The sequence below is a fragment of the Apium graveolens genome, chromosome 9, assembly GCF_009905375.1.
Source record: "Apium graveolens cultivar Ventura chromosome 9, ASM990537v1, whole genome shotgun sequence".
Taxonomy (NCBI): Eukaryota; Viridiplantae; Streptophyta; class Magnoliopsida; order Apiales; family Apiaceae; genus Apium; species Apium graveolens.
In genome coordinates, this window is record NC_133655.1 from 240,303,470 (window position 1) to 240,310,244 (window position 6,775).

A 6,775-nucleotide genomic window follows, 5' to 3' on the forward strand; every position below is an offset into this window, starting at 1 on the left:
AATTTTAAGTTGGAATCCTTGACTTGGTACACTCTACCATACAGCTTCAATCCATTTAACAGTTTCTGAAATCTGTTGAAGGCATCATTTAATGATTCTCCTTCTTCAAAGTGAAAATATTCATACTGTTGAATAAGAAGCTGCATCTTGTTCTCTCTAACCTGCTCAGTACCTTCACAGATGATTTGTACAGTATCCCAAACTTCCTTTGCAGTTTGACTATTGATGACATTGTCAAACATATCTTGATCTAAGCCAATAAACAAAATGTTCATGGCTTTCTTGTCCTTGCGGATTTCTTCTATGTCTTCAATAGTCCATTCTGCTTTTGGCTTGGGAATGGACTGTCCAACAGCAACTGTTGCAGTAGCAGCTGTGGCCACTTTGTGAGGGATGTGAGGACTATTTTCAATACAGTTGATGTAGCTTTCATCTTGAGAAAGAAGATGTAAATGCATCTTCACTTTCCAGTGATGATAGTTATCTTTTTCCAGGACAGGAATCTTTATTCCAATATCCTTCCTAGCAGGAGGATTCTTCTGTGCACTCATGATGTTAGCAGAATAGATCTTTAAACTCTTTGTATGTTAAGAGCTTTCTCTGATACCAATTGTTATTCCCAGTGGACTAACAAAGAGATTTACAGAAGGGGGGTTGAATGTAAATCTCAAAACTTTTTCAAGTTTTGAGCAGTTTCTAAGGCTAAGTGTTTTAGTGAGCAAATGTGTGTGAATTGCTTGAAGCTAATGCAGACAGATAAATATTCAAACACAAATGTAAAGAACACAGAGAACTTAAAAACTTTTCTGGTGGATTTGTTGTTCCACCAGAGATGTGTTATTTCAGAAAATCTGTGATTCAAAGAATTAAATCACAGCTGCTTTCTAGTACAAACTAGATGATTTTCTCTCTGGATTTTTCTAAACAGCTCTTCAAAATTCACATCTAATTACTAGCTGCTACTTGGTTTATATATCACCAAGTTTACAAGTGAAGACAAAACTGTAAACTACAATTAAAAGGCTCTTCACATGTTTCTTCTTCATTTCTCTATCCAATGCAATTTAGATTTAGCTGTTAATCTTTGAATACTCCCTTGTTTGCACCAGAATGGAAATGCTGTATTTTCTTGATTCCTCCTAGAGGCTGCCACATTCCAGTTTGTCTCTGTCAACCCATGTGCCTCTGTCAGCTTATGAATTGTCACTATCAACTGCTATTGAACTAAGCATCCGTTGAAGCTTTCATCCATTGATGCCTTATCCGTTGAGGCTTTATCCGTTGAAGCTTTATCCGTTGATGCATTAGCAGTTGAAGTCTTTATCTGTTGAAGCACTCATTCGTTGATGGATATTATCCGTTGAAGCTTTAGAGACATCCGTTGAAGCTTTGTTTCTTATCCGTTAAAGGTCTTCAATATCAGTTGATACTTCTTCACTTATACAAAATTACAAGGCATGAAATATTTACAATTAGCCCTCCTATTTGCATATCCACTAGTAGTCAACATGACTAATAATTTCCTACAACATCTAAGAATTACAACTTGAATCCAGAGAATGAAATGTGCTACAATACTAAACTTATTGCTAAGTAAAGCTACTCCTTCAACGGATAGCCAAGATGGTCTTATCCGTTGAGGCTACAAACACTAGATTTCTACTTAAGTGTTTTGTTTAACATATCATCAAACTAATACACATATTCCTAACAAGTGTTTCCAACATGCATGTCAACCTAACAAGATTCAACATCACTCTACCGCTATCACTACACTCGCATCAATATCACATATCAATTGGTAAGGCAACACAAAGGGATCATGGTATATGCATGAGCGCTATATGACATGATAAATAAAGCTATAAAAAAATTATATGACAAAAAATATGCAACTATATGAACTAAACTAACATTTATATGCAACAACATGACACACACACAAATATGTTCCTTAACTACCACCCCCAAACTTAAAATCTTCAATGTCCTCAGAGAAATCATCATCATCATCACCCTTAGAGGGTAGAGTGTCAGGAGGCGGATAAGCAGAGTCCTCACCAAAAATGGGCCACTGAATGTCAGCTTCAAGGCCTCTGAAAGCAGTCCCAAGTGCTAGGGTGAGCTCCTGCGCAAACCTACTCTGCGACTCATACATCGCATCCATCCTCCTGGAAAGCCTCATGTACTGGACATCAGCCATCCCTGAACCATCACCTCCCTGGGCTCTAGAAGAACCTGCCTCGCCATAAACCTGATTTGGCCTAACCATCGTAGCACCAGCTGCTGGATGTCCTCCTGGAAGACGATATCCCAACCCATGCTCCTCGGGCTCTCCACCCGTCCACTCCTACATCGTATTCAGCGTCGATGAATCAATAGGAGCGGACGGCATCTGCAGCTGCTCATAAGAAGGCCAGTGGACTCCAACTGCCTTGCACAATTTTGTGACAACAGAGGCATAAGAGATGTTGTTATGCGTCATCCCCCTCAAAAACTTCAAAATCCCTTGGTAGATGAACTCACCAAGGTCCACATAATACTCCTCATTCAGAATCCCCCACAACAACCTAGCTCTCTGAACTGTAACCTCATATGCATGTGAAGAAGGCAAAATATTAGCACAAATAAAGGCATTCCATGCACGGGCATACATGTTCATTACAACAGCCGGGAAAGAACGATACTCGTTGGATCCCGTCTTAAACTTCCACACCGTGCTCAGCTGGCAGAGAGTAGCAATAATCAAATCTGAGTCAAAATCCTCAGGGGTCTTCTCATTCCAATTCTCCTCATGGGGCTTCCTTTGTCGCTACCCAATAACACGGCAAATCGCCTCGGGCTGATAATCAACAGTAAGCCCACGAACAACTGAATACCCATTCTTGTCGGCCTTGGCATTCGCATAGAACTCGTGAACAACACTCATCGGGACCGCCTCAGGCGACTTGCAAAAAGTAATCCAACCCTTCTCTGCAATCACCGCCAATAACTCACCATCCCTTCCCGATGGCAAAAATCCCCTCTCCTTCATAATCGGCTTAGTCAGAAGCCTAGCATACTCCTCTTCAGCAGCCCTATCCACCAATCGGGGCCTCGCAGCAGTACCCCTTGAAGAATCAGCAGTCAGAATGGTGTTGCTGCTATCGACAGCAGTACCCCTTGAAGAGATCTCTTTGGGGCCATTGAAACTGAGAATAAGAGTTGTAGAGTTGTGTTTTATGTGTAAGAAAGGGTTTGTAAGTTGAAAGTTATATGGGAGTGTACATGGAGAGGTTGTGTGTATATATAGGGTAAGATTTGGGGTTAGAATTAGATTAGGAGTGGGGTTTGTGGTTGATTTGGAGAAGGAAATTGTGGGTAATGGGGTTGTAGTGCTGTGGAATTGTTTGTGTTTTTTTCTGTTTTTTTAATAAGCTGAAATGAATTTTCAAAAATTTGGGCCGCAGGCGGTCGCCTGGAACCAGCAGGCGGGCGCCTGCTGATAAGTGGATTTTATATCCACTTGGAACGCTTCATTACAAGCTTAAATTAGTGTTTTGGACTCAAGTTGTTGGTATTTTGATGTGTTTTTGTGTTATTGTATTTCAGGTATCAGTTAAATAAAGAAATGAGCTTTTAAAGGAAATATGATAAAAATTGATCATATTTGGAAGTCAAGGGCATTGTCAAGTTGTATAGAATCTCGTTAGCTTCGTGTGGGTAGTTGAATCGCATAATCCTGACGAGTAGAACTCAAGTTATGGCCAAAACAAGATTCATCAGAATTTTTTCCAAACAGGCTCAGGCGCCCGCCTGGGATGTGGGGCGGCCGCTTGGGAGCTGAGGTGCCCGCCTGGAGAGCTGAGGCGGCCGCCTGAGGCGCGGCTGGTCGGTGATTTCGCTGAAAAACCCTTTTTTGTGTGGAATTTGACGATTTTAAGGCTCCAGGCCCACTAGGGGCGTATATCTACTTAAAAAAAGGGTTTTCATCATCCGGGAAGATTGGGAACTTGTGATTCTTTGAATTAGTTGTAACTTTGGATGCTCGTTTTTGTTTTTGTTGAACCTAGATCTCGTTTATTCGTACTTTAATTATTATTCAGTTTATTAAGACCTTGTTTATATCATGTTTTCATTGGAACCCATGGTGAAGATGAGTTCAATTATGGGCTAAACGTTGTCATGGGGTTCTAGCGGATTTACTTATGGATTTCAATAGTTAATTGTTTTGATATCTTGGTATGTGGTGATTGTATGATATCCTAGTATTGGTTGTGCTTATTCGTCTTATGTGCGTAGCTAACATATAAGATAGCGTGTTAATCTCTTTTGAAGTGACAGTGAATCTTGAGATTTAGAACTTGCCATGCTAGCATATGTTCATGTATTGTATGCATGATTAGTGGGTAACTCTAACCGTGTTACTTGCCCTATGTAATCAAGATAGATAACTTATGCTTAAACCGTTATATTGTCAAATTCTATAGACATATAGGGTCTCAATATAATTGGGGCCTATTCAGCTTCTATCTCTTTTGTGGATGTCTGGTAGAATGGTACGCGTGCAACGAAAGTTGGCGTTTATCAGTTTCGTATTATCTGATTAGTGTCATCACCATCACATGCTAAGGTTAAGAATGAAAAGGCTATTGAATGAAGTAGTAATGAAGTTGGAATCCCATGTTTGTCATATATATTAATTCAACCATTCTTGTTCTCTTAGTTATAATTGTTAGTTTAATCTCTTAGTTTAATAGAAACCCAATTTGTTATTTATCTTAGCATTTAGCGATAACCATACATTGTTGCATAGGTGCATAAATTGAATTTAACCTAAACCAGTCTTTGTGGGAATGAATCTGATATATATCTTATACTACTTGCAAACGCGTATACTTGCGTGAATATTAGCGCGTATTTTCGCCCTAACAAGTTTTTGGCGCCGCTGCCGGGGACTCGGTGTTAATTTTTAGTTTATGTGCTTGTCATCAGTGGTCGTTAAAGTTTACTGACTCGGATTCTTTTACTTTCACGGTTTATTTGTTTGTGTTTCAGGTACTCATTACAATGGGAGATCCAACAGCACGAACGAAAGCCTTGATGGATTTTTCTCAACCCAAGATCAATGACATTCAATCTAGTATTGTCCGGCCAGCTATCACAGCTAATACCTTTGAGATCAAGCCTGGCATAATTCAATGGGTACATAATTCAATCCAGTTTGGGGGTTCTCCAACTGAAGATCCTAATATGCACATTAGGGATTTCATTGAGATCTGCGACACTTTCAAGTTCAATGGTATTTCTGAAGATGCTATTAAGTTGAGACTTTTCCCATTCTCTCTGAGGGACAAGGCTAAGAGCTAGTTACACTCTCTACCTGCTAGTTCGATTACTACTTGGGAAGATCTTGCTCATAAGTTTCTTACTAAATTCTTCTCTATGGCGAAGACAACTGCAATCAGGAATGCTCTTACTCAATTTGCGTAGCAATCAGGAGAATCTTTATATGAAGCTTGGGACCACTACAAGGAGATTCTTAGGAAGTGTCCTCATCATGGAATGCCAGATTGGAAGATCATCAATTGTTTTTACAATGGTTTGGGAGCACAGTCCAGACCCATGCTCGATGCAGCAGCAGGCGGAGCATTATGGGCAAAGAGCTATGAGGAAGCTTATGATCTAATTGAATTGATGGATGTTAATGAATATCAGTATCCAACCCAGAGATGTCTATAGGGCAAGGCAGCAGGAGTTCTTGAATTGGATATAGCTACGGCTATCACTGCTCAACTAAAGGCGTTGTCTATGAAGATCGATTCTCTGGCTAACTTTGGTGTTAAACGAGATAATTAGTATTTGTAAGCTGTGTGCAGGTCCGCATGTGATGAAGCAATGCGTTATATCTAGTGACTCAGCTCAGTTTGTGAGCAACTTTCAGAGATCGCAGCAACCAGTTCCAGACACTTATCATCCTGACAACTGGAATCATCCTAACTTCAGCTGGAACAATAATCAAAATGCGATGCAACAGCCATTCCAGCAGTTTGGAAATAAGTTGTTCAACCCTCCTGGTTTTCAGCAATAACTCCAACTTCAACAACAAACTCATGTTGCAGGTATATCTTCGAATGAAAAATCTGAATTGGAGGAGTTGAGGCTTATGTGCAAAAACCAGGCTCTTATATGCCAAAGCCAGGCTGTTTCTATCAAGACTCTGGAGAACCAAATAGGGCAAATTTTTAATGCCTTATTGAATCGACCACCAGGAACGCTTCCTAGTGATATAGAAGCCAATCCAGGAAAGAGGGAAGTTGAAGAACATGTGAACGCCATCACCTTAAGGTCTGGAAAGGTCGCAAGCCCCCAAATTCAGCAAGACGAAGAGCCTGAAAAATCTCAAGTTTCAGAAAATATAGTTGTGGCTGAAGAAGAAGTGCAGAAGGAAGTAGAGGTGGAACCAAGGAAGACTACTGTGGAACACACTCCTCCTGAGGGTAATACAGGGGAGAAACAGATCTATCATCCACCTCCTTTTCCTAAGAGGTTGTAGAAGAAAAAGTCGGATAAGCAGTTTGAGAAGTTTTTGGAGGTGTTCAAGAAACTTCATATCAACATACCTTTCGTTGAATCTCTTGAACAAATGCCTAGCTATGCGAGGTTTATGAAAGGTATTCTCTCTCGGAAAGTGAAGCTCGATGACTTAGAGACCGTTCCTCTAACGGAGGAATGCAGTGTTGTATTGTAACAGAAGTTGCCTCCAAAGCTTAAAGATCCTGGCAGCTTCACTATT

At 40.3% G+C, this 6,775-nt stretch overlaps 1 non-coding gene across 1 annotated transcript; it reads right to left on the reverse strand.

The window, feature by feature from the left end:
• Window positions 1–5,439: 5,439 nt before the first annotated feature.
• Window positions 5,440–5,546, reverse strand: LOC141688677 (small nucleolar RNA R71). Its single transcript, XR_012562110.1, has one exon. It is a non-coding gene; the product is annotated as a small nucleolar RNA R71 (small nucleolar RNA).
• Between the last annotated feature and the right edge of the window lie 1,229 nt (window positions 5,547–6,775).